Raw genomic sequence first — 27,789 nt, forward strand, 5'->3', positions numbered from 1 at the left:
CTCATAAGTTAAATCAGGTCGGACTTCAATTTCTTCAGGAGTCACTGATAACTCCGTAAAAGGTCACATTTTTGTACATTTTTACTTAAGTTATTGAATGTCTAAAAGACCATTTAGAACCATTTAGATGCATTTAGGAGCATATAGTTGCATGTGGTGGATTTTAGTTTGCCGTGGCATTTTATTTTTACAGCGGTGCTGCTTTAGGGGAAAGGTACTTGTCTGATGATGTACAGGTGTTGAAAGCAAGGAAAAGAGGATTTAAAATGCCGTGACATAAGGATATTGCTGAGCTAAATAAAAATGCCAAGTTCAAATGGCATTTCAGGAGCGTACAAGAAGATATTTTCTAGCCAGCTGTCCCGGATTTTACGCATGCTCTGCCCGAGATACCCACCGCAGCATGGCGCTTCAACCACCGGTTCTATTGATGACGTTGCCTAGTCTGACCCTGCAGATCCTATCGGTCCTAGGGCGCCTGTAGAGGGATTATGCCAGTCTGCTCGACTCTCAAGCAACTCAACCATGGTTTTGGGGTTTCCTAGGATGGTTAACACCAAACCTTAGGATTTCTTTTCCCCTATAAATAGAGGAGGAAGCCATATTGAGGAGGACTTTAGTTCCAGCCACATTTGATCTTAAAAATTTAGAGAGAGAAAGTCTCATCTTTCTCCGTCAATCCCACTTGCCGTGGCATTTATCCTTGACAAGCTGAAGGGAGTGGCGTTCTGAGCATCCGAGAGGAGCCAGTCCGCTAAGAGCAGCTCGTGGTGGCAGAGGGAAGCATTAGGCAGTGCACGTCGAAGGCTTTTTCTCCTCCCCTTAGTACTTGTTTTCATATTTTGTTGATTGGGTTGTAAGGAACGAATGAATCTTGCTTTGTGCTTGTTGATTTCGAACCCCACCATGAACTAATCCTATTTGGTGGGAGTTCGCATGGATGTTTAAGTTTTTGTTTTAACGAATGGCTGTTATTTCATGCTTTATTCTATTTTGTTTGTGAGACTTAACGCCTTAAGGTTGTAGGAGCTACGAGAGTAGCCTTTCCTTAGGAGGGTTCATGAGGTTCGAGAGAATGCCTTGGCAATTTATCTTTAGACTTCGAGAGAAGCTAGGGAGGAACTACATAAACAACGGGTTCTAGGTAGTAACTAGGCCTAATCCACCTTAGAGATAAGGCTAGGATTTCATTCGACTAAAAGGAGTTGGGTATAAACGATAGGTTAGATGTTAATGCTGCCGCAAAAAGGTATTGCCGAGACATATTCTATTAGCTGAGTCAATAGGATCACTGCTTGGGCTTACGCCAATCGGTTTTGCCAGGGCATCTTTAGTCTGTCGAGTCCCTTACTAGAGATAGCATAGGGCACATCAGTAGACTCTGTCGGGCAGGGTAAGCAGAGAAGAAGCACCATTCAGAGAAATAGACTTAAGTTTTCCTTGTGTCTTCCATCACTCATTTCCATTGCTGCTTGTCTTGTGAGAAAGCTAAAGTCCTACATATATTAAATCTAGTATTTGCATTTTTATTTTGCCTTGACATTTCCATTTGTCTTCACGTATCACAATTTAATTTGCCACGACATATCCATCTGCTACCACACTATCACCACTCCATTTTCACTACGTCCATTCCATTTTGCCACTGCATTCTCATCTGTATATACCATAACTAACCTTACTTAGGTGACAAAGTAAAGTGCCTTGATAAACCTATTTGACTTCCCCAATTCCCTGTGGAGACGATACTCTACTTATCACTTTATTACTTGTTCGATTGTGTATACTTGCACACATATCCGCACCCATTTATAGTACTCACAAACAGCGGACAAGTTTTTGGCGCCGTTGCCGGGGAATTGCAACTGGAAGTTAAATTGATTTGTCATAGCATTTTTTATATTACTTGTGTAAATTTTTCTCTTTTAGTTATCTTTACTTTATATTTTCTTTAATTTTTCATATTTTTTCGAGTTTATGACCAGAAGCAACCCTGAAGAGCCATTTGATCCTATTGATCCTGAAATTAAAAGGCTCTTTAGACAAAGAAGATGAGCACAACGTGTCAACATGTACCAACTCGGAAATCAGGGCATTGGCCATGAGGATGATCAAAATGCCGAGGCAAATCCAAATGCTGGGAATGCAGCTAGGCCTCGGGCTATTCGTGATCATTTAAATCCAATCTTAGAGGATCTCAACCCTGGAATTGTGGCACCCGATATTCAGGCAGCCCATTTCGAGCTGAAACCTGTCATGTTCAATATGTTAAACTCTATAGGGCAGTTTGGGGGTATGCCAAATGAAGATGCCAGGCAGCATATTCGTAACTTCTTGAAAGTGTGCGATTCTTTTCGCCAACAAGGGGTGCATGAAGATGTTCTGAAATTAAAGCTATTTCCATATTCCCTACGAGACAGAGCAAGGGCATGGTTGAGTGGAGTTCCAGCGGGTTCTATGGAGTCGTGGACAGATCTGTGCAAATATTTTTTGCTGCGGTATAATCCTCCGAACATGAACACCCAACTTAGGACGACATTGCTTCATTCTTTCAAGCTGATGACGAGTCGATGCATGAGTGCTGGGATAGATACAAAGCATTGCTTCGCAAGTGTTCAAACCATGGTTTTCAAGATTGGACACAAGTAGTGATGTTCTATAATGGAGTAAACGCACCCACGAGGATGATGCTTGATGCCTCTGCAAATGGGACGTTACTGGATAAATCACCAGCAGAGGCATTTGACATCTTGGATAGGATTGCTACCAATGATTATCAGTTTCCCTCAACTAAGCATGGGTTTGGGCGTAAGACACATGGAGCTCTCGAGCTAGATTCTAATGATGCCCTGTCAGCCCAACTTGCTACCATTACCAACATGCTAAAGAATTTACAAAGGCCAAGTGAGGTAAGGGAAACAAAGGCAGCCTGTTCAGTTTGTTTATTATGCCAAGGCAATCACAATGAGAGTAATTGCCCAACCAATAAAGAATCCATCAACTTTGTTGGCAATTTTAATCGAGGCAATAACAACCCCTATTCAAACACCTATAATCCTGGATGGCGTCAGCATTCAAATTTTTCTTGGGAAATCAAGGAAGCAGCACTGCTCAACAGCCAGCTCGTCAGCAGAATTTTAATGATTCCTAGGGCTATCAATCGAATATGCCATGGCATAATCAAAACAAGGGAGGGCCATCTTCATCAAATACTAGTTCTTTGAAGGCCACAATGCAAGAATTCATTGCAACAACAAAAAAAATGCTGCAAGACCACTCGACCTCTATAAAAAATCAAGGAGCTCTACTCCAGAGCCATAGTTCATCGTTAAGGGCACTAGAGAGTCAAGTAGGTCAGATTGCTGCGGCATTACAAGAACGCAAACCCGAACATTTGCCAAGTGACACTGAAGTCACCAAACCTCATAGCAAAGAACAATGCAATGTGCTAACTCTCCGAAGCGGTACACAAATTAATATAGAAGATAAGTTTGGGGGAAAACCGAAGGAATATTCAACCCCCACAACCAGTCAAGCTAATAAAGAACTACAGGAGGAAGCACCGAAGGAAGAAGATAAATCTGAGGGTTCATCAAGTAACAAAGATGAGGGGGCAAATAGAAATGCCACGGTAACTTCTGTTCGCACCCCATCATTACAAGAAGCCAGACCCCCGCCTCCTTTTCCGCAAAGACTGAAGAAACATAACGAGGACATTCAGTTTAAAAAATTTATTGACATTCTGGGTCAACTGCAGATCAATGTTCCTTTTCTTGAAGCAATGGAACAAATTCCCACATATGCTAAATTTCTAAAAGAAATAGTCACCAAGAAGAGAAAGGTTGAGTAGTACGAAACAATTGCCACGGCAAAAGAATTTTGCTCTTCCTTAAGCAAGCTACCACCAAAAAGACGTGATCCGGGCAGCTTTATCATTCCATGTTCGATTGGAAACAAATTTGTTGGACAAGCACTGTGTAACCTTGGCTCAAGTGTAAACTTGATGCCTAAGTCGATTTTCGTAAAACTGGGGATAGGAAATGCGAGACCTACTTCAGTCATCTTGCAACTTGCCGATCGTTCACATGTGCGTCCAGAAGGGCGAATTGAAGATGTCATCGTGCGAGTTGACAAGTTTGTTTTCCCTGTCGATTTTCTGATTCTGGACTGTGAGGTCGACGCCACAGCGCCCATTATATTGGGGAGACCCTTCTTAGCTACAGGTCGTATTCTCATCGATTGAGAGAAGGGTGAGCTAACCATGCGAGTGGCCGAACAACAGATCACTGTTCATGTTTTCCAATCTCTAAAACACATGGATGATTATGAAGAATGTCAGAGCATTTTTGAGGTAGACACGGAAATTACAAAAGAAGCAGATCAATTTTGCCACGACAATTTCATTCAGCTGGATATTGATGAGAGGCTCCTTGAAGAGCCGAATGACTTTTCATCCGAGGAACAGTAGGCTAGCTTCCTTAAAGCTAGCCCAGGTACGCGTTTTGAACCTTTGAAATTTGAAGAGTTTGTTCCTCCTAAGCCCTCATTACAGCATGCACCTACCCTTGAACTTAAAAATTTGCCACAATATCTTAAATATGCTTATCTGGGTAGTAATGACACTTTGCCTGTGATTATTTCCTCTGCCCTTACTACTAACCAAGAATCTAGTTTGCTAAGTGTTTTGTCACAGCATAAGAAAGCGTTAGGGTGGACGATGGCAGATCTCAAGGGAATAAGTCCAACAATCTGCATGCACAAAATTTTGCTAGAAGAATGCCACGGCAAGTCCATAGAGCCACAACGAAGATTAAACCCAATCATGAAACAAGTTGTGATGAAAGAGATTCTCAAATGGCTTGACGCTGGAGTAATATATCATATTTCGGATATTTCGTGGGTAAGTCCCGTTCAATGCGTGCCAAAGAAGGGAGGCATGACCGTGGTGACGAGTGAAGACAACGAGTTGATACCTACTCGTACGGTCACCGGGTGGAGAATCTGCATGGACTACCGCAAGCTTAACAAGGCCACCAAGAAGGATCACTTCCCATTGCCGTTCATCGATCAAATGCTGGATCGACTTGCTGGCAATGCATATTATTGTTTCTTGGACGGTTACTCGGGGTATAACCAGATTGCCATCGCACTAGAGGACCAAGAGAAGACCACATTCACGTGCCCGTATGGCACATACGCTTTTCGAAGAATGCCTTTCGGACTCTGTAATGCCCCTGCAACTTTTCAGCGGTGCATGCAAGCCATTTTTTTGACATGGTGGAGGATTTTTTGGAAATTTTTATGGATAATTTTTCTGTTTTCGGAGACAATTTTCAAAAATGCCTCGGCAATTTGGCAAAGGTACTAAAGCGATGCGAGGAGGCTGATCTTGTACTAAACTGGGAAAAATGCCACTTCATGGTGACTGAAGGCATTGTTCTAGGACATAAAATTTTTGTAAAGGGAATTGAGGTCGACAAGGCTAAGATCGAGGTGATCGAGAAGCTTCCCCCACCAAATTCTGTCAAGGGCATTCAGAGTTTCCTTGGCCACGCTGGTTTTTACAGACGATTCATCAAGGATTTTTCCACACTATCCAAGCCTTTGTGTACTTTGCTACAACAGAACCAACCCTTTGTGTTCGATCAGAAATGCCATGGCGCATTCAAAGAGCTGAAGCGGAAACTTATCTCTGCGTCAATCGCAGTTCCCCCTGATTGGACGGCCCCATTCGAACTAATGTGTGATGCAAGTGATTTTGCCGTGGGAGCTGTGCTTGGGCAGCGTAAAGGTAAAATCTTTCATGTCATATATTATGCTAGCCGTACCTTAAATGATGCACAATTAAATTACACAACCACTGAGAAAGAATTACTTGCCGTGGTATTTACATTTGAAAAATTTAGGCCATACTTGATAGGTACCAAGGTTATAGTTCACACTGATCATTCATCTATAAAATATTTAGTGAACAAGAAAGATGCCAAGCCTAGACTGATCAGGTGGATATTACTTCTGCAAGAATTCGACTTAGAGGTAATTGATAGGAAAGGTACTGAAAACCAGGTTGCAGACCACTTATCTAGGCTAGAAAATATTTCAGAAAGCCATGACATTTTTGATATTAAAGAAGAATTCCCTGACGAGAAAATTTTATATGCCACGGTAATTTCGTGGTATGCTGACCTGGTTAACTTTCTTGTTAGTGGTGTTTTTCCTTATGAACTCAACAGCCAGGGTAAAAAGAGGTTTTTGCATGATGCCAAGTTCTACTTTTGGGACGAGTCGTACTTATTCAAGCAATGTGCCGATCAAATGATTCGACGATGTGTCCCCGAAGAAGAACAAAGCGATATCTTACACCATTGCCACACATCAACTTGTGGAGGACATTTTGGAGGTTTGTGGACTGCTGCAAAGGTCCTCCAGTCAGGTTTTTATTGGCCATCGTTATTTAAAGATGTCCACGCATTTTGCAAGGCATGTGACAGATGCCAGCGCACTGGAAATATTTCCAGGCGGCACGAAATGCCGCTGCAAAATATTCTGGAGATTGAGCTCTTCGATGTATGGGGCATTGATTTCATGGGACCATTTCCATCTTCCTTTGGAGATTTATACATCTTGCTAGCGGTGGATTATGTTTCAAAGTGGGTTGAAGCAATTGCTACGCCGAGAAATGACTCAAAGACTGTGTTCAAGTTCCTTCATAAGAACATCTTCACTCGTTTTAGAGTCCCAAGAGCTATTATCAGCGATGAGGGCAATCACTTTGACAACAGGCTGATTGCCAAGGCATTACAAAAATATGGAGTGCGACATAAGATTGCCACGGCATATCACCCGCAGACGAATGGACAGGCTGAAGTATCCAATCGAGAAGTCAAACAAATCCTTGAGAAGGTGGTTAACCCCCAAAGGAAAGACTGGTCCCCAAAGCTTGACGAAGCATTATGGGCATATAGGACAACATTCAAAACACCTTTAGGAATGTCGCCCTTTAAGATGGTATATGGAAAAGCCTGCCACCTCCCTGTTGAACTAGAGCACAAGGCATACTGGGCAATCAAAAAGCTAAACTTCGACGAGCAACTAGCTGGGGAGAAAAGATTGCTTGATTTAAATGAGATGGAAGAGTTTCGAGTGCAAGCATATGAAAATTCCAAGCTCTACAAGGAAAAAACCAAAAAGTGGCACGACAGAATGCTTTTGCCACGGCATTTTCATGTGGGTCAGAAAGTATTATTGTTCAATTCAAGGCTCAAACTCTTCCCAGGAAAATTAAAGTCACGCTGGTCGGGACCATTCGAAGTCTATCATGTTTACCCTTATGGCGCTGTTGATATTAAGAACATGGACGACTGATCCATCTTTAAAGTCAATGGCCAGCGCCTGAAGGTTTATCAAGGAATCCCACCTACGCGTGACAAGTCGGCGTTGCTCTTGCATGACGTCGACACCGGTTCGGCATCTTAAAGATGTCGTGGCAATTTAATTTTGCGTCTGTATATAAAATTTTTATTATTTTGCCTCTATTTTAATATCTATCTTTAACTAATTAATTTTTATTTTATTTTCGTGTGATCAGTAATTTTCCACGCACAAAAACGTGAGGAGTATGGAAGATGATTGTGAAAAGTTTGGGCGGCAAACGAAAATGAAAAAGGAGGGAAAGTTTTTACCTTTTGACTTTTAACTTAGAAGATAAATTTTTTTTTTTCACTTCCCTTTTGTTCTTTCCCGCCTTGACCACACCTATTTATAACTTTTCCCACTAAAACTCCTCATTTTGTTTTTATTCTCTTTCCATTTTTCACTTTCACTTTCACTTTAACCTCTTTTCATCTTTTTCTCCCACCATTTTGACAAAACCGCCATTACCACCATAGCTGTAAGCTTCGGCCGTGTGCTTTTATTGTATTATCATAATGGTTCGCTCACGACCAGCCCCACCACCCTCACCACCACGCTTTGTCGACGAGGCTGCCAAGGAACGCTATCAAACCATAAAGAACCGGCGAGTCTTTTTCGAGTTGGGCTTTGTCTTCTCTGAGGAGGAGAGCGCCGATTTGGGCAGCGAAGTGCTGGACGTGGTCACTAAGCATAAGTGGCAGAAGTTTGCCAAACATCCTGCCCCTGTCAACGCCACATTAGTGAAGGAGTTTTATTCTAACATTACCGAGCCGAATCAGCATGCCGTGATGGTTCGCGGCATTTCTATTCGTTTTACTCCTACCGCTATTAACCGTTATTTTAAACTGCAGGGTGCTGATGACCACCATGCGAGCTTTGCCCAAGAGGCCGACCATGAAACTTACCAAGGCATCCTGGAAGACTTGTGTCTTCCTGGTACTCAGTGGAACGGTCAGTAACTGAAAAGAAAGACCGTGGATAGGGATCGATTGCTCCCCCAGGTTAAACTGTGGAACCATTTCATGAAGCACAAGCTTATGCCAACCTCCCACAATACAACTGTATCATGCCAGCGGATGCTTTTGCTGCACTCTATCATCGCTGGACGAACCATCGATATAGGGAAGATTATCGTGGAACAGGCTCATCTGTGCCTAAAGCGACAGGAAAGTGCCTTAGTATTCCCAAATCTCATCACTGCTTTATGCCGAAAAAAGAAAGTTCGAGAAGAAATGTTTGATGAGATTTTGCCGGGCATTGCTGGACTCAACAAAGCGAAAATACCTATGTTGCTGGGCTACAAGGAAGCCAAAGGAAAGAAACACGAGGCAACCACATCTCGCGTTGCATCATCACCACATGTCAGGGCATCCTCAAACGCCCTAGAGCAAGCCGTTCAGCGCACTCATCGGCATGTTGGGCAGCTGTCCAACAAACTAATGGTCTATTTTGCTTATGCCAAACGACGTGATGCCTTTCTCACCAGCGCACTGATGGAGTTCCTCCCGCATACCAACTTTACCATTCCCCCTTTTCCTGATGAGCTCGTCCCATCGCATGGAGATGCCGAGGCATCTGCAGAAGTACCTCCACCCACCCCAGCTGTTTCTCAACATTCATCGAGTAAAGACAGTCCCCAGCGAGCTGAAGCAGAGGAGCTAGTGGACCCTGATCCGATCCACACAGTTTCGCCTGATGTAGACAGAGAAGCCAACCTCCAACTTGCTAATTTCCCGGAGCCTGCCCAATTTATTGAACTATTCGCAGAAGAATATCCAGCAATGCCACCAACTGCTGTACCGATGGAAACTGACAACCCCGAAGTATCACAACCTACTGAGTTGGCCGAGGAGTCATAATCAGAGATACCACGACAAGCTCCTTTGCGTAGGAGCAGACGTCGCCTACGAAAGGCATCTCAACATCAGGAGCCCCCGCTCCCAACTGTTCAAGAAAGCCCTAGCACTCTTCCAGCTGCACCAGCTTCTGACTCCGAGCATTCCAGCCCCGCTAAGCTCCGTAAGCGCACTCGCCGTGCGATTGATACACCACCACCATGAAGCTAAGGTACCTTGCATTGCATTGCATTCATAGCATGTAGCTTTCATTTTTCTTAGATTTAGTAAGCATTGGGGACAATGTTTCTCTTAAGTTTGGGGGAAGTAGGGTTCTCGCATCATTGTATGATAGTATTAGTAAAATGAATATGCCATGACATTAGTAAATATAGAATTAGTTTTCTGGAATTAATTGAGGATGCCCGATGATGAAGAATTCTTGATGGCTAGGATAGAATGTATATGACTGGTTGAGGATGATAAAACCAACTCTATGACTTGCTTCTTTGAAACCCTTGAACACGAGTGTATGTTTTCCATGCTTGAGAAACTTAGAAATTTTTTATAAGAGAATTCTTAAATGTCGTGGCATAAAACTGTGAATGTTGAAAACCCCGCATATAAAAAATAATAATATATATAAAAAAAAGAGAAATATAAATTATAAATAAATGCCTTGGCATATCTGTAGAGGAACACTCCGCTATGTCTTGGCATATGAGTGAATGAAAGTAGTCACATGATGACTCTACCTGACTAGCTCGGGGGTGAAAGGTATGCTCCCTTTCATCTAGAGTGTGGGATGGTACAGTGATGGGTTGACTCTCCTCGTAGAAGAAGTAATCAAAGAAAACAAAGGGGAGTAGTAATTTGAAAATGTCATGGTAAATTGAGAAAGCTTGAGTAGAAAATTTTTAGGTTTGTTAAGCATGGACTGGATACAAACACACACACACCCACATAAAGAATCTTGCCCTAGGGGACGGTACTTGATTTTTTCAAACTAGTCTAGCATGTTGAAGTCATATGTGCTGAGGGCTGAAATTTTATCCCATAAAACTATTCTACTTCTGAACTTGCCATGGTATTTTTGTTTTGCTTAATACTATCCATTGCTTGAGGACAAGCAATAACTTAAGTTTGGGGGTGTGATAACTCCGTAAAAGGTCACATTTTTGTACCTTTTTACTTAAGTTATTGAATGTCTAAAAGACCATTTAGATGCATTTAGGAGCATATAGTTGCATGTGGTGGATTTCAGTTTGCCGTGGCATTTTATTTTTACAGCGGTGCTACTTTAGGGGAAAGGTACTTGTCTGATGATGTGCAGGTGTTGAAAGCAAGGAAAAGAGGATTTAAAATGCCGTGACATAAGGATATTGCTGAGCTAAATAAAAATGCCAAGTTCAAATGACATTTCAGGAGTGTACAAGAAGATATTTTCTAGCCAGTTGTCCCGGATTTTACGCATGCTCTGCCCGAGATACCCACCGCAGCATGGCGCTTCAACCACCGATTCTGTTGATGGCGTTGCCTAGTCTGACCCTGCAGATAATGTCGGTCATAGGGCGCCTGTAGCGGGATTATGCCAGTCTACTCGACTCTCAAACAACTCAACCATGGTTTTGGGGTTTCCTAGGATGGTTGACACCAAACCTTAGGATTTTTTCCCCTATAAATAGAGGAGGAAGCCATATTGAGGAGGACTTTAGTTCCATCCACATTTGATCTTAAAAAGTTAGAGAGAGAAAGTCTCATCTTTCTCCGTCAATCCCACTTGCCGTGGCATTTCTCCTTGACAAGCTGAAGGGAGTGGCGTTCTGAGCATCCGAGAGGAGCCAGTCCGCTAAGAGCAGCTCGTGGTGGTAGAGGGAAGAATTAGGCAGTGCACGTCGAAGGCTTTTTCTCCTCCCCTTAGTACTTGTTTTCATATTTTGTTGATTGGGTTGTAAGGAACGAATGAATCTTGCTTTGTGCTTGTTGATTTCGAACCCCACCATGAACTAATCCTATTTGGTGGGAGTTCACATGGATGTTTAAGTTTTTGTTTTAATGAATGGCTGTTATTTCATGCTTTATTCTGTTTTGTTTGTGAGACTTAATGCCTTAAGGTTGTAGGAGCTACGAGAATAGCCTTTCCTTAGGAGGGTTCATGAGGTTCGAGAGAATGCCTTGGCAATTTATCTTTAGACTTCGAGAGAAGCTAGGGAGGAACTACATAAACAACGGGTTCTAGGTAGTAACTAAGCCTAATCCACCTTAGAGATAAGGCTATGATTTCATTCGACTAAAAGGAGTTGGGTATAAACGATAGGTTAGATGTTAATGCTGCCGCAAAAAGGTATTGCCGAGACATATTCTATTAGCTGAGTCAATAGGATCACTGCTTGGGCTTACGCCAATCGGTTTTTCCAGGGCATCTTTAGTCTGTCGAGTCCCTTACTAGAGATAGTATAGGGCACATCAGTAGACTCTGTTGGGCAGGGTAAGCAGAGAAGAAGCACCATTCAGAGAAATAGACTTAAGTTTTCCTTGTGTCTCCCATCACTCATTTCCATTGCTGCTTGTCTTGTGAGAAAGCTAAAGTCCTACATATATTAAATCTAGTATTTGCATTTTTATTTTGCCTTGACATTTCCATTTGTCTTCAGGTATCACAATTTAATTTGCCACGACATATCCATCTGCTACCACACTATCACCACTCCATTTCCACTACGTCCATTCCATTTTGCCACTGCATTCTCATATGTATATACCATAACCAACTTTACTTAGGTGACAAAGTAAAGTGCCTTGACAAACCTATTTGATTTCCCCAATTCCCTGTGGAGACGATACTCTACTTATCACTTTATTACTTGTTCGATTGTGTATACTTGTACACATATCCGTACCCATTTAGAGTACTCACAAACAGTGGACAGTCACAATGTGAGATGGATCAGATCTATGTTTCCTAAGCATTGAGACATGAAAAACATTATGTATCTTTTCCATTTTAGGTGGCAAAAATAACTGATATGCTACTGATCCTACCCTCTTAGTAATCTCATAAGGTCCAATGAACTGAGGACTCAACTTTCCTTTACGTCCAAACCTCAATATTTTTTCCACAGAGACACTTTCAAGAACACTTTATCTCCGAATTGAAATTCAATTTCTTTCCTTTTTAAATCAGCATACAATTTCTGTCTATCAGCTGCACCTTTCAGATTATTTTGAATTACTTGAACTTTCTCTTCTGTATTCTGAATCAACTCAGGACCAATAACTTCTCGATCCTTAAGTTCATACCAGTTCAAGGGCGTACGACATCTTCTTCCGTATAGAGCTTCATAGGGAGCCATTTTGATGCTTGACTGATAACTATTGTTGTACGCAAATTCAGCAAGTGGTAAATACCTTTCCCACGATCCTTTGTATTCAATAACACAAGCTCTTAGCATATCCTCCAGAATTTTAATAGTTCGCTCGGATTGACCATCGGTTTGAGGATGAAACATTGTACTGAAGTTTAACCGAGTTCCCAATGCTCTACGTAATAACTTCCAAAACCGTGATGTGAATCTAGGATCCCGATCAGAAACTATGGAAATAGGTACACCATGCAATCGTATAATCTCTCTAATATACAATTCAGCATACCTATCCATGGAGAAATCAGTTCGTACTGGAATAAAATGTGCTGACTTAGTCAATCTATCCACGATTACCCAGATTGAATCCTTTTTGTTCAGAGTTAAAGGCAAACTCGTCACAAAATCCATCGTTATGTTTTCCCATTTCCATTGAGGAATTGAAATTGGTTGTAACAATCCTGACGGAACTTGATGTTCAGCTTTGACTTGTTGACAAGTCAAACACTTTGATACAAATTCTGAAATGTCTTTCTTCATTCCCGGCCACCAATATTGACTCTTAAGATCCATATACATTTTGTTCCCTCCCGGATGCATTGTCAATGGACTACAATGAGCTTCCATTAACAAATCATTCTTTAATTCATCATTATCCGGAATTACTAATCTTTCTTGATAATACAAGTTCTCATCAGACTTAATCTCATAATATGTACCCTCTCCATTCTTTATCTGTTGTATCCTCTTTAAACACTTTTCATCTTTAACTTGCAATTCTTTAATTCGATTTAGCCAAACGGGCTTGACTGTCAATTCTGCACAAATTGCACCATCTTCTCTTAACGATAATCTAGCATCAAGAGTTCGCAAAGCTGCAAACGTCTTTCGACTCAAGGCATCAGCTACCACATTTGCCTTTCTAGGATGGAAATCAATCACCACATCATAATCCTTGAGAAATTCCACCCATCTTCTTTGTCTTAAATTCAACTCTTTCTGAGTCATCAAGTATTTTAAGCTCTTATGATCCGTATACAAGTAGTACTTTTCACCATACAAGTAGTGACGCCAGATATTTAAAGCAAACACTATTGCCGCCATCTCTAGGTCGTGTGTTGGATAATTTTTCTCGTGCGGTTTTAGTTGTCTCGAAGAATAGGCTACCACTTTGCCTTCTTGCATTAATACGCATCCCAAACCACTATGTGACGCATCACTATACACTATAAAGTTCTTTCCAGACTCGGGTTGAACTAACATTGGAGCTTCTGTAAGAATCTTCTTTAACTTTTCAAAACTCTCTTGACATTGTTGAGTCCAAACAAATTTTAATTCCTTTTTCAACAGTTTAGTCATGGATAATGCTATAATCGAAAAGTTTTTAACAAACCTTCGATAATAACCAGCTAACCCCAGAAAACTTCTAACTTCTGATACATTCTTTGGAACTTTCCACTCCAGAATAGCTTTAATCTTTTGGGGATCCACTCGAATTCCTTATGCAGGAATTACATGTCCAAGGAATTCCACTTCATTCAACCAGAATTCACATTTAGAGAATTTAGCATAAAGCTTCCTGTCTCGTAAAGTCTGTAAAACAATCTGTAAGTGTGAACTATGCTCTTCTTCTGACTTTGAATATATTAAAATATCATCAATAAACACCACAACAAACTGATCCAAATACGGTTGGAAAATTCTGTTCATTAAATCCATAAAGCAGCTGGTGCATTCGTAACTCCAAACGGCATCACGATAAATTCATAATGACCATATCTTGTTCTAAACATCGTTTCGAAATGTCTTTTTCTTGAATCTTTAATTGATGATAACCCGAACGTAGATCAATTTTTGAGAACACTGAACCTTCCTTTAATTGATCAAATAAATCGTCGATTCGGGGAAGTGGATACTTGTTCTTGATGGTCACTTTATTGAGTTGTCTGTAATCGATACAAAGACGCATTGATCCATCTTTCTTCTTAACAAATAGAACTGGAGCTCCCCAAGGTGATACACTTGGTCTAATAAACCCTTTGTCTAATAACTCCTTTAATTGAATCTTTAATTCTTGTAACTCCTTTGGAGCCATTCTGTATGGTGCCATTGCAATGGGCTTTGTTCCTGGTATTATCTCAATCTGGAATTCTACCTCTCTGTCAGGAGGTAAACCTGGCAACTCTGCAGGAAATACATCGAGAAACTCTCTGACTATAGGAATCTCTTCAATCCCTTTCTCATTGGTTCTAACATCCAGTACATTAGCAATAAACCCTTGACATCCCTGTAGCAGTAACTTCTTTGCAGTCATCACTGAAATCACACTTGCTAATGGATTCCATCTTTCACTAAATACAATAACTTCTATTCCTTCAGAACTTCTCAATGTCACTCTTTTCAATCTACAATCAACATCAGCGTAATAACGATATAACCAATCCATCCCCAGTATCACTTTGAATTCGTCAAAAGGTAATTCTATCAGATTAGCAGGAAATTCAATTCCCTGAATCCGTATGGGACACCCTCGGCTCACCATATTTACTCGATTACTGTGCCCTAATGGATTCATCACTATTACTTCATTGCTAGTAGTTTCTAAAGGAATGTTCAATTCTCTTACTAACATACTAGTAATATATGAATATGTAGACCCCGGATCAATCAATACAATAACACCTTTGTCAAACAATAGAAAGGTACCTGTTATAATATCTGGGTCATCACAATCCTCATTGGTCTTGAGGTTGTACACTCGAGCAGTAGAGTGTATCTCCTGTTGAGCAGAGGACTCTGACTGACTTCTTCCTCTACCTCTTTCCTTCTGGGCTACAGAAACATACCTCTCTGGCTGTACAGATTCACTGGTTGACATTGGACAATCTCGAATGAAATGTCCGGCGTCTCCACATCTAAAGAAGACTCCAGAAATCATTCGACATACCCCTAAATAATTCTTTCCACAATGTGGGCATTGTCTGGCTTGACTCTGATTAGTTCTCCCAGCTCCAGATTCCACTGACTGAGTTTGTCTACCTCTCATTTGATTTGATCCTCTAGCGGAGGATGCCACTGATTCTGATCTAACCTGGGGTCGAAAACCAGCATCTTTGCCCCTTTTTGATGGTGCGGAACTTGAAGAAACACTCGTTCTTTTGACTGTATGAGCTCTTGAATTTTCAAACCTCTCGTTCTGAGCTCTTTCCAGAGCCTTGGCACGGTTATCTACTTCTTGAAATGATGATAAATTCAAGACAATCAATATTTCCTTTAACCGAGGACGTAAACCCTCTACGAACCACTCACAAGCATCCTTTTCAGTAGGAACTAGCTCGGCAGCAAAGCGGCTCAATTTATTGAATTCACACTCATACTCATATACAGTGTGATTCCATTGCTTCAGATTCATGAACTCTTGCTTCATTTGATGAACAAATTGATCTCCGATGTACTTATGCTTGAATTTTTTTAAAAATAAAGACCAAGTTACTTGGGTGTTAGACATTCTCAATGTAACATTGGTCCACCAGATCCTTGCTTGTCCTCTCAATAATGAAATTATCCCATCCAACTTCTCAGCATCGAAACAATGAAGTCCCGTAAGCATGATTTTCATGTCATTAAGCCAAAGGTCCGCAATAACAAGACCTTCATTGGCTTCCCCTTTAAACTCTGGAGCTCCTAATCCCTTTAACTCTTTCGCAACATTCATTTTTGGAGTTGAAGTAACAGGAGGTTGGAAACGCGTCAATACCGCGTCTAACGTTCTAAAGAATATATCTTGATCATTGACAGGCATTCTAGAGGATGTCTGTTCTTCACTCTGCCTGGCCAGGGCAGGTGAATTACTGCTTTCAGTTGGTCTATCGTCTCCCGCTTCATTTCTAGATCTACTTTGTCTGGACATCTATAAAAATACAACCATATAGTTCTATTAGCAAAACAACATACTTACTATACCATCAGATCAGAAGTTTTCACTATTTTGTTGGCATGTATACCTTATAAGATACTCTAGACTTCGGTTTATGCTGAGAATCGACTAAACCGTAGCTCTGATACCATTAATATCCGACCCGAATACAAGTCTGAGGTGTCACATTGACTTTTCAAAACCTTGACTCTTATAGAAAATCCCGGGAATTTTTAAAACTTTCATTAAAACGAAACACATTAATTTACATAAAACCATAAAATACAAAATCGATCAGAGTATTCATAATTAACACTTATTACATGCCAACACTCTATATATAACCAATTACATACTTTGTCAATTACTTCTGATCTGATCTCTTAGTAGTATTGCTGTCCGTGATACTTCTATTTCCACTTTTCCTGATTCTTGGTACCTACGTGTAAATCACTTACACGCTAAGTCATAGACTTAGTGAGGCAATAAATGAATATGCAACAATAAACTTATGAATGTTCATACTTACCATTGGATCATGACATTTCAATATGCATGTATCTATCGCACGATAACATATAATGCACAACGAAACTTACCTTATTGTATCACTTTCACTGTAAACCGGTATTTCAATTGCATAGCCCATGTATATTATTGAGATTAGAGGTATGTGAGTGCATTGAGGTTGTGCACTAATACTGTTACCACAGCTCGTATCTATTCCCTCATGGGGCATTGAACCTTAGTTCAATATTCGTCCCGTAGGACTCCTACATCCCGAAGGACTACGTCCCGAAGGACTATATCCCGAAGAACTATTATACCCTCGACTCTTGGCATGCCAATTACACCTATAATTCTCATATCGTATACTATGGGTATTATTCTTATATTTCATATGTTCATGTACTCAAATCATTTCTCTTGTGATCATGTATCTCATGTCACTTCATATCATGTTCTCATATCACAGGTCATATCACATATCATATCACATGAACATATATATATCTTATGCATGTATCACAATAATTATCATGTATGCATGTTCACAACTACTGTATTATAAAAATCAACATAGGGATTAGGCTTATCACAAGTCTTATTCCATTATAATATACATATAGTATGCACTCACCTTAGTTTTGCTTTGATTCGATTCTAATCCTTTGATCGTTCCGGAATAAGCTTACTTTTAGTATCTACATAATCTCACATGGATCTATATCAGTATTATAACTAATATACTCTAATGATTCACTCTTTAGACTAAGAGAAAAGTCAATTTCATCTTTTAATGAAGGTATGCATCGATGCACTACTGATGCATCGGTGCATAAAAGGTATTCGATGTAGTATTATTGCTGGGATGCATCGATGCACTCCTTATACATCGATGCACCGATTGCATTCGATGTTTCACTATTAATGGGATGCATCGATGCACTACTTATGCATCGATGCACGAATTGCATTCGATGTCTTTATTTTAAAAGAGTGCATCGATGCACTACCAATGCATCGGTGCACATTCAAATAATTTCTGGGTTTTAACCTTGATGAATCGATGCACTATGAATGTGCATCGATGCACTCTGCCCAGAATCCTCTTTTTGAACCCGAAAATCCATTCATTTTGGATTAAATCCTTCATGTTTAATCCTCTCTTTCACTCTTAACTCTAGTACACATCCTTAAACCAATTTATACTTATTTATTTCATCTTTAACCTTCAAATCCTATCATTCATATGAAATTCAAGAATTACATCAATAATCCAACATGTTTGAATTCCACTTTTAACACTTCATATATCTTAACTAGATTGATGACAAGTCAAATTTAACTTTCAATTCTAGTTATGAACTCTATTCCAAGATTTCATTTAAGAACTTCAAATCTTAAATCTCTCCTAACTCCATCATCCTTTGATGTTAAGATAACTTAATCTTTCCTTAAGCTTAGTTATCATCTAATAATCAAAACCCAATATTAAATTTAACAAGAAACTCAATAATCAGAAATCTTACCTTTGCTTTGGTTCACACGTACAAGGAAGAAAGAAGAAGAAGATAACTCTGGAAGGCTTTGGTGTTCTCTTCTTTTCACCCCACTTGTACTCATATATATCCTTATTCCTTGTTTAATTAATTTTCCTTGCAAATGGCTCTTTTGCCCTTCCATTCCTTCTTCCTTTCAATTCAATCCTACACAATCATTTACATATAAATCTTTATACTATTCATTCATTCTATTTTAATCACCAAAATCTGAAACTTTCCAATTTAGTCACTAACCTGGTATTGAGGATGTTACATGACAGGTTCTTTTTTCTTCCAAATAAGAGATGAAGCTTGAGACGAACTAGGGGATTTGTTGCATCCTTTTATACTGTGACCAAAGACGTTATAGTTCTTACAACAAGGGGGAATCCATGGCACTTCAACAACAATTGTAGTTGTTTGGCCATTGTTCAGTATAACATCGATATATCTAGGAATGGAATCATTTGCCCCTATCTCTATACATACTTTAGCAAATTCCAGCCTAGTTTTGGATGCTGTGACAGAATCCATAGATAGAGGATAACCAATAGCACTAGCTATGTAACTCAGACCTTCATTCGAGAACAATTCAAGAGGGACATTATATAAGTGTACCCACAAAGGAATTTTTGAGAGGTCAAAATTTAACTTAGGCATGTTTGGTTCCCATTTCCTAAGTATCAAGGGTTTGTTGAAAATATGCCAAGGTCCATTCTCCATAACCCAATCCCTAGCATTCTCTGAATTAAACGAGAAAAGATATAGATTATTACATGCATATTTGATTTGCATCGAAGCCCCCTGTAAGGATTTTTTCCATAGATTTTCAACAATTTGTTGTAGCGCTGAAAATTTGGGTGCGGCTCCGAGGAAGTGCCCGACAAGAGATAATCTCCATTCAGCAATTCCTTCTTCGAACACCTCCGGAGGTGGGTGAACAGTCGGCGTACCATCGCGCAGATTTGGGGGAAAATAATGAAGCTGATTTCCAACATAGCATGAAAATAATTTGCGCCAATCCATCAGAAACCCAAAAAAGACCTTGAACAAAAGTTGAAGAAAGTGAGAGAGATGAAAAAACACAGTAAGAACGATCGAATCGCCGGAAACACTGATGCATATTCTCAGTTTCCATTAGTCCTGCTAATATACGCCTAGAGGAAACTACAATCGTGCACCATTCTTTTTGTTTGATTAATATGGGAGCATCGTCTACATATTTTTTGGGAGAGTGTTTATCAAACCATTTTAAGGTTACATTTGAACATGAAAAAAGTTACGACATTTGTATAACTCAATTCCCTTTTGTCTTCTTCTGCATGTTAACTGCTAGTGTGGAAGATCAACAGGAGCTACTGAGATCGGGATCATTGTTGTACAAGAGGGGATTCTTGAGAGGTGTCTTCATCTCGCGTGAGGAGTTCAACCATAATCAAGATTCAGACTGTTGGATTTATCCCAGATCGGATGAATAAGGCTCGACAACTGTTGATCTCTCATGATTAACCGCGGGTAAAAAACTCAACTTAACTTGAAAACTTGATTTTTTTTAACTTAAATTAATTTCGATTTCTAATTTTATAAACTCGATTTAACTAAAAAAAATCAAATTCAAATTAAGTTGTAAAATACAACTAGAATACCTCAAATATTAACTCAAATTTTTTTAGTAATTAATAAATTAATTTTTAAGTTTGTGTTGAATTTATCAACCTTTATTCTCACGGTGGGCAATTCATAATTTGAAGGTCTCCCACGGAAGCTGTTCTCAACCTGACGTTGGGGGCAGCCTACTATCCTACCTCACTTTATACCATTACATATGTAAATAAGGGTCAGCTAATTTTTTTACATATGAAATACATACATATATATATATATAAGCACTTAAATTCAAATCAAATAATGTCGTAATATTATAAATATTTACAATTAAATTTAAACGCAAACTTGAAAATTCGACTCAATTCAAATTTTACAAACTCATCTAGACTTAAAAAATTTCAAATAAACTTCGATTTATAAAATAAGACTCATCAACTTAATTTTTTAACTCGACTTGATCGGACGCACACCACTACTCATAAGGATTTCACACGTTATCCTAATGTTTGATGATTTGGTCATTGATTACTACTTCAATCAGACGGTTTGTAAGAGTGCGGCGCTAAGGGTTGGCACAAAACCTTAGTCCTTTTGGACCTAAACATGTGGGCTTCTTTATTTGGGTTCCAATCGGGTTTGAGTTAAGGCTTTACATTTATTTTGTATTGGATTTGAATTTAAAAAAAAATTTAATTTGTACTGTATTTTAGACTTCCTTATATATACTTTGGGTTTATTTATTTATAATAATAATAATAAGAGTAAACTATACGGGTGACCGTTAAACTATAGCTTATTTTCATTTTGACCACTGATGTTTGAGATTGTTTCATACAGGGTAAACTACACGAGTGACAACTCAAATATGGTCAAAAACCATTTTGACTATCGATGTTTCAATTTGATCAATTATACCACCTAACTATTTAAATGCTTTAATCAAGCCACCCTCTATTAACATTTAATGGAAGAGGTGACGTGACAATTAAAATACTTTGGAATAATTACATAATTGTTCTATATTATTTATATATTCTTTCAATTTGATCCTAATTTTAATAAATTAAAATAAATTTAACCCTTGAACTATGAGGTGCCATGTGTCCTAGGTGACACCTGCCATGACACATGTCATCATTCGATTGGGAGACTAAATTTATTTTAATTTAATAAATTTATTTTCCTTCGTGTCACCCTCTTGAAAGAAAATAATAAATCTCGCAACAAGTAAGCAAGTGGATTCAAACCTAAGACCCTTGGGTTTAAATAGTTGGAGCCAAGCCATTGAGCCATGCATTTAGTAAAATTTGGACAACAAAAGATATATATCTTGTATTTATGTAAATGTACGAACCAAGTGGCCTGCGTGGTAAATAAATTATTGTTATTTCTTGAGGACCTGAGTTCGAGCATTATAGATGTCAGAGGTGTGACCGTTCAATGTTGAAAGTTTGAGAGTTTATCTTTAAACAAATATTGTCTTGTACTTACCCAAATGAATAAATTTTAAAAAAAATATTTTATTTTTGTTTTAATTTATTAAATATATTTTATCTTTGTTTTAACTTATTAAAAATATTTTATTTTTATTTTAATATATTTATATATTTCATAAATTAAAACAAAAAATATATATATATATTTAATAAGTTAGGGAAAAGATATATTTTTATTTTTATTTATTTCACCCGTGTAGTTGACCCTTTCACACACACACACACACACACATATATATATATATATATATAATAAATAAATTATATTTCACACATATATACTAAATTATAGTTAATGTAAGACTTAAAAATGAAAATGAGTTTAAGATTTTTTATTTTAAATTAAATAGTTTTATTGTGTGGTTAGGATTATCTAAATAATTTTAATATAATTTTATTTTTAATATAATTTATATATTATTATTTAAAAAATAATTGTAAAAAATAATCTATATAAAAATATTAAACTCAATTTTATTTTGTGATTTGAATTCTCTAAATAATTTTAATACCAAATTATTTTTAATAGAATTTATATATTATTACTTTAAAAATAATTATAAAAAATAATTTAAATAAAAATATTAAACTCATTTTTTATTTTTAAATCTCACATTAATTATAATTTAATAATTATATATATATATCCATGTGTGAAATAATCTTAAACACAATATAAAAAAGATTGTGCAATTTAAAGCCAAATAGATGGCTTGTTCCAATGGCAAAGGCATTCCCAGGGACCTCTTGGTTCAAATCCCCCAAACTCTCCTCTATTGTAATATGTTTTGATTTAAAACAATGACTAAATTGATAGAATGTGTAAATATTAATGATCGAATATAAAATTACATCAATTTTATTATTTCTCACGTCACCACCTCACCACCTTTGTTAAAAATTAACGGTTAGTTAATTGATTAAAGTATTTAAATAGTTAAATGATTCGATTGATCGAATCAAAACGTCAGTAGTCAAAATAAAAATAGGCTATAGTTTAATGGTATAATAATAAAAATATTAATCCGAATAAAAAGGGTAATTACAAGCGTCCTAAGCAGCCAACAACCATTTCATCGTGTTGATAATAGTGTTTGTTTTGACGGATTATGATTGATGTAACCATCTAAGGTACTCGGGTATCCACCCTTGCTGGAATCCTCAAACTTCCCATGTACCCAACAAAGTGGCGCTAGAATCCATATCAGCCCAATTGAATAACAAACTTATGAGAACTTTGCCGATATGAAAAACCTAAAGAGGAAAAAGGTAGGCATAATACCAAAAATTAGCCCCCTAGTGTTTACTGAAATTGTCATTTTGGCCCCTATTCTATTTTTTAGAGTATTTTAGCCCCCAACGTTTCATTTTAGGGCAAAAATACCCCTAATATTTGACAAAATAATCACTTTGACCCTTATTCTTTTTCCCCGAGTAATTTAGCCCTCAACATTTCATTTTAGGTGAAAAAAAACCCCTATTTTGGGGCGTTAGTCATATGTTAACTAATAGTTTTCATTTATAGAGTTGGGTTTTTGCCTCAAAGTCGAAGACCAAAATACTCCAAAAGAAAGAGTAGGGCCAGAGTGATCATCTTGATAAACATTCGAGGCTATTTTTGGCATAATGCAAATAATAACCATATGTTCCCCTTTAGTGTGCAGAACAAAGTAACACTGACAGAAAATATATGGGGACAACGTCAAAGTATCATATATATACAAACACAACAGCGATATTGAACTTTAACCCCCCAAATTAATAAATGAATGACTTTCATCAACATCATGCATTTTATGGTATCATATTTTCTTACAACTAAGAAAATTATTGGTATAAACAATAGAAGGACAAACAGCTATTATGGTACCGATCCAAAAAGCATGAACTTTTTACCATAGCTAACTGCTATTGTTAGCTTATATACTAAACCATTTTAAGGAGGCGGCTTCTGGCGTTTCATTTAGAAGGCCTAATAAAATAACAATATAATCAGCTCAATAATATAAATATTACTGCAGAATGGTAAACTATAAGTTGTAAATGTTGCCTTCATTCCTAATTCAAAAGACATGAATGAATGCAGTAGAAACATAGAAGAGACTTTGCGCACCTTGCAAGAATGTTGGTTGATGATCATCCCAGTGCCCTGCTTTTCTCATAAGTCGGTTGATCTTCATTTATTGACTATAGGTTCACTAACATGACTGCTGTAGATGCATCAGCAGAAAATCCTCTATTTACCATTTCGTGAAGAATTTCCATAGCTCTTGAAAGGACATTGCTTCGAAGAATACCCCATATTATAATATTGTAAGAGAAGCTATTTGGAAAACAATCATCTGCTTCCATCTTCCTGCAAAGGTCATATGCCTTTTCAGGCAGTCCTTCATTGCAATATCCCTTGATCATTATGTTATATGTTGGGAGAGTAGGCTTTAACCCGAAGACAAAGATGTGAGAAAATAGTTTCCTTGCAGCTTCAAAATGCCCAGCTTCAATCATGCCATCAAGTATGATATTGTAGTGGACAATATAGGGTTCCAGCTCATCATTTTGCATTTCCTGAAATAGTTCCAACGCCACATCAACTTGACCGTGTTTGCATAAGCCATCCAACAAAACCGAGCAAGTAGTTAAATTCGGGACTTGTCCGCACGAATGCATATCCTCGAAGAGTTCTTGTGCATCCAAAAGCCTGCCGACTAGGAACATGCCACCCATAAGAGTGGTGTACGTAACAGTGTCAGGAGCAGGTCCTTTTTGAGTCATTTCATGAAAGAGTTTCAGCGCTTCATCTATCCTTTTAGTTTTGCAGTATCCGTTGACCATGATATTGTAACTAAATACATTAGGTTCACATCCATTGTTAACCATTGAATCAAAACCTTTTTTGCCTCATCCATCTCGTTCCGCAAACAATATCCATACATCAATTCACTATATGTAATAACATTAGGTTGAATACCTCTACGAGACATCATTTCAACTACACTCAGAGCCCCGGAAATTTTCCCTTCTTTACAAAGTCCACCAACCAAAATATTAAAAGTCACAACATTTGGCTTCAAATTCTTACTCTCCATTTCATTGAGTAATCTGTTCACCTCACTCCACCGGCCAGAACTACACATTGCTCGAATCAATGAACTGTAAGTGACAACATCCGGTTGAATGCCTTTACCCTTCATTTCGGAGACAAGGTCCAAAGCCTCGGTTAAGAATTTACTCTTACAAAGGCTATCAATAACAGCAGCATAAGCTACAATATCAGGCTTAAAACCTCTTTCTTGGATCTCTCTAAACATTGTAAGAGCGCCACTGCTATCGCCTATTTTACAATGTCCATTCACCATCGTCGTGTATATATATAAATCAGGCCAAAACCCCATTATAACCATCTCATTGAACAACCTAGCGGCTTGAGGAACTTTACCATTGATGCAAAACCCTTTGATCAAAGTAGAGAAAGTAACTAAATTCGGCCTATAACTGAGCTTAAACATCTTCCCTAAAACCTAAAACCCGAAATCCACTCGATGCGAATCACAAAAACAATTCATCAAAATGTTGAGAGTATAAGCATCACGGGGTATTCTTAAAAGCTCCATTTGTTTACAAAGGGAAACAGCAAAGGCATGGTGTTTCATTCCCACAACAGCCACCAACAGTTTATTGAATTCCACAATACATGGCCTGGGAGAAGCATGAGCCATCTGATTAAATAAAATAAGGGCATCAACAGTATTACGAAATTCATACTTTTTTCCATTTCCCTTGGCGGTTTTCTTTGATATTTTTCTGCTATAAAAAGAACACGAAGAGCAAAACCCGAAACAAAAAGGAGGAATTTGTATACGAAGAAGTGAATAAGGGTTACCTATTCGATGAAAATCAGAAGGATTAACAGACGTTTTCCTCAACTTCCACTTCATCGGGATTTTTTCGGCGCTTCTTGTACTGGTGACAGAGCCGAGTAGTCTCTGTTTTGGGTTTTGAAAAGTAAACCAAGGCTAAACCACACGTTTAGTACTTAAGCTATTATTTTGGTTTCCTTTTGATACCCAAAGTTTATTTTGTTTCATGGCCATACCTAAATTAAAAACTTAAAGATAATGCTGACATGTCACCATAAGATAATATCATATCATCATTGAAAAAAATAAGAATATGGAATATCAATATTATGTTAATTTTAAAAACAATGAAGTATCAAATTGAAATCTAAATAAATATTAGGTATAATTTTGAAAAATAATAAAATTTAGGTACCAAAATGAAATAAAATTAATAGTTTAGATATTAAACACATAGTTTGTCGAAAAATCAATTTATACTCGTAAACTTACAGTATTTTAAACAAGGGTAAAATACAACTCAAGGCACTCAGTTATGTGTATAATACAAACTGGTCACTATATCTTTCAATATTTATAAACATATCAGTCAATTAGAATTTTATTACAAACAAATTATCGGTCGTTAAATATTTGACGAACAATGTAGACGAGGTGACGATGATTGAGCTAGGCTCGGGTATGAGGTTGTGGGTTGTTATTCTCTGTACTAATGAGTGCGAAATAAAAGAGAATTTCAGGATTTTGGATTTTGGACTAATTTACTGTGAATGTCATACGTCACAATATATTATTCAAACGACGTATCGAAATGTATAACTAGTTAAATTATTGTTATTAAGTAAATATTAAAAGGATAAATTATATGTTTAGCACTTACACTATTACTTTTATTTCGTTTTAGTACTTAAATTTTATTTTTTTTCAAAAACATTAACAATAATTTAATGTGGCATGACATGCCAATTTTTTTTATTTTCACATCATTTATCTATTTCTCTGTTAATTTTTTTAATTAATTTTATTCAATCAATTAAATGATGACATGTGTCACCAATTATGAGGATAAAATAAACTATTCTTGCTTCGAGCATGAATTGAACCTGGCCACTTACATGAAATGCAAGGCATTCAAGCATTAAATTAAACTAGTCATTTATAATAATTTTATCATATTTTGTATTTAACTTATATAACAATATCATCACAAAATCAATATTTTCAGATGATTATATAAAATTCGAATATGTGACACTTTAAATTAATGATCGAAAGTTTAGTTATAACTAAATTATGGGTCTATTTTTATTATATCAAACTTAATACTTACTTATATCATTATTAAATTAAAGAGTAATTTTTCACTTTATTTAGAAATAAAAAATAATTAAATAATTATTTTTATCTATATATAAAATTTATATTAAATTATTCTAAAAAATTATTTCTAATATTATGAAAATACTTTAAATATTTATTTATTTTTTAAAATCATATAATTTATTTATTTGAAATAATATTAACTTTAAATTATCTATTTAATTTTAAATAATATTGTACGTAACCAAAGTAATAGTTGGATAGTAACATATAATTTACCCTAAATTTTAAAATTAAATAAATAATTTAAAAATAATATTATTTCAAATAAATAATTAATTAGATTTTAATATATATATATATATATAGTTATAATATTATAAATATACCTTTTCATAATTATTTCATATAATTTTTATTAAAATATATGAATTATTTAATTATTTTGTATTTCTAAATAAAGTAAAAAATTAACTTTTAATTTAATAATGATATAAGTAAGTATTAAATTCAATATAATAAAAAAATTCACACTATAATTGAGTAAGCTTTTGGTGTTTAATTTAAAGTTTCTCAAATTTGAACCTTATAATCATCGAAAATTATTAATTTTGTAGTGATATTGTTATATAAGTTTTTTTAATTAATTTAGGGTAAGTACAAGGTAATATCTGTTCAAAGATAACTCTCAACTTTTCGACATTGAACGCTCACACCCCTGGCATTTATGGTGCTCAAACTGGGGTCCTCAATGAATAACAACAATTCAAAAAGTGGTGAAATTTACTCAAATGACTAGTTTAGCTCAATGATTGAGTGTTTTGTTTCTCATGTAAGATACTCAAGATCAATTCATACTAGGGACAAGAATAATTTCTATCTTTTTATCTCATAGGTGGTGAAGTGTGTCACCACCTAATTGGTTAAATAAAATTAA

At 37.1% G+C, this 27,789-nt stretch overlaps 1 pseudogene; it reads right to left on the reverse strand.

The window, feature by feature from the left end:
* Nucleotides 1–23,815: 23,815 nt before the first annotated feature.
* On the reverse strand, nucleotides 23,816–25,031 carry LOC120165800 (annotated as a pseudogene).
* Nucleotides 25,032–27,789: the final 2,758 nt, after the last annotated feature.

Source organism: Hibiscus syriacus, unplaced genomic scaffold (assembly GCF_006381635.1).
Source record: "Hibiscus syriacus cultivar Baekdansim isolate YM2019G1 unplaced genomic scaffold, ASM638163v2 tig00111614_pilon, whole genome shotgun sequence".
NCBI lineage: Eukaryota > Viridiplantae > Streptophyta > Magnoliopsida > Malvales > Malvaceae > Hibiscus > Hibiscus syriacus.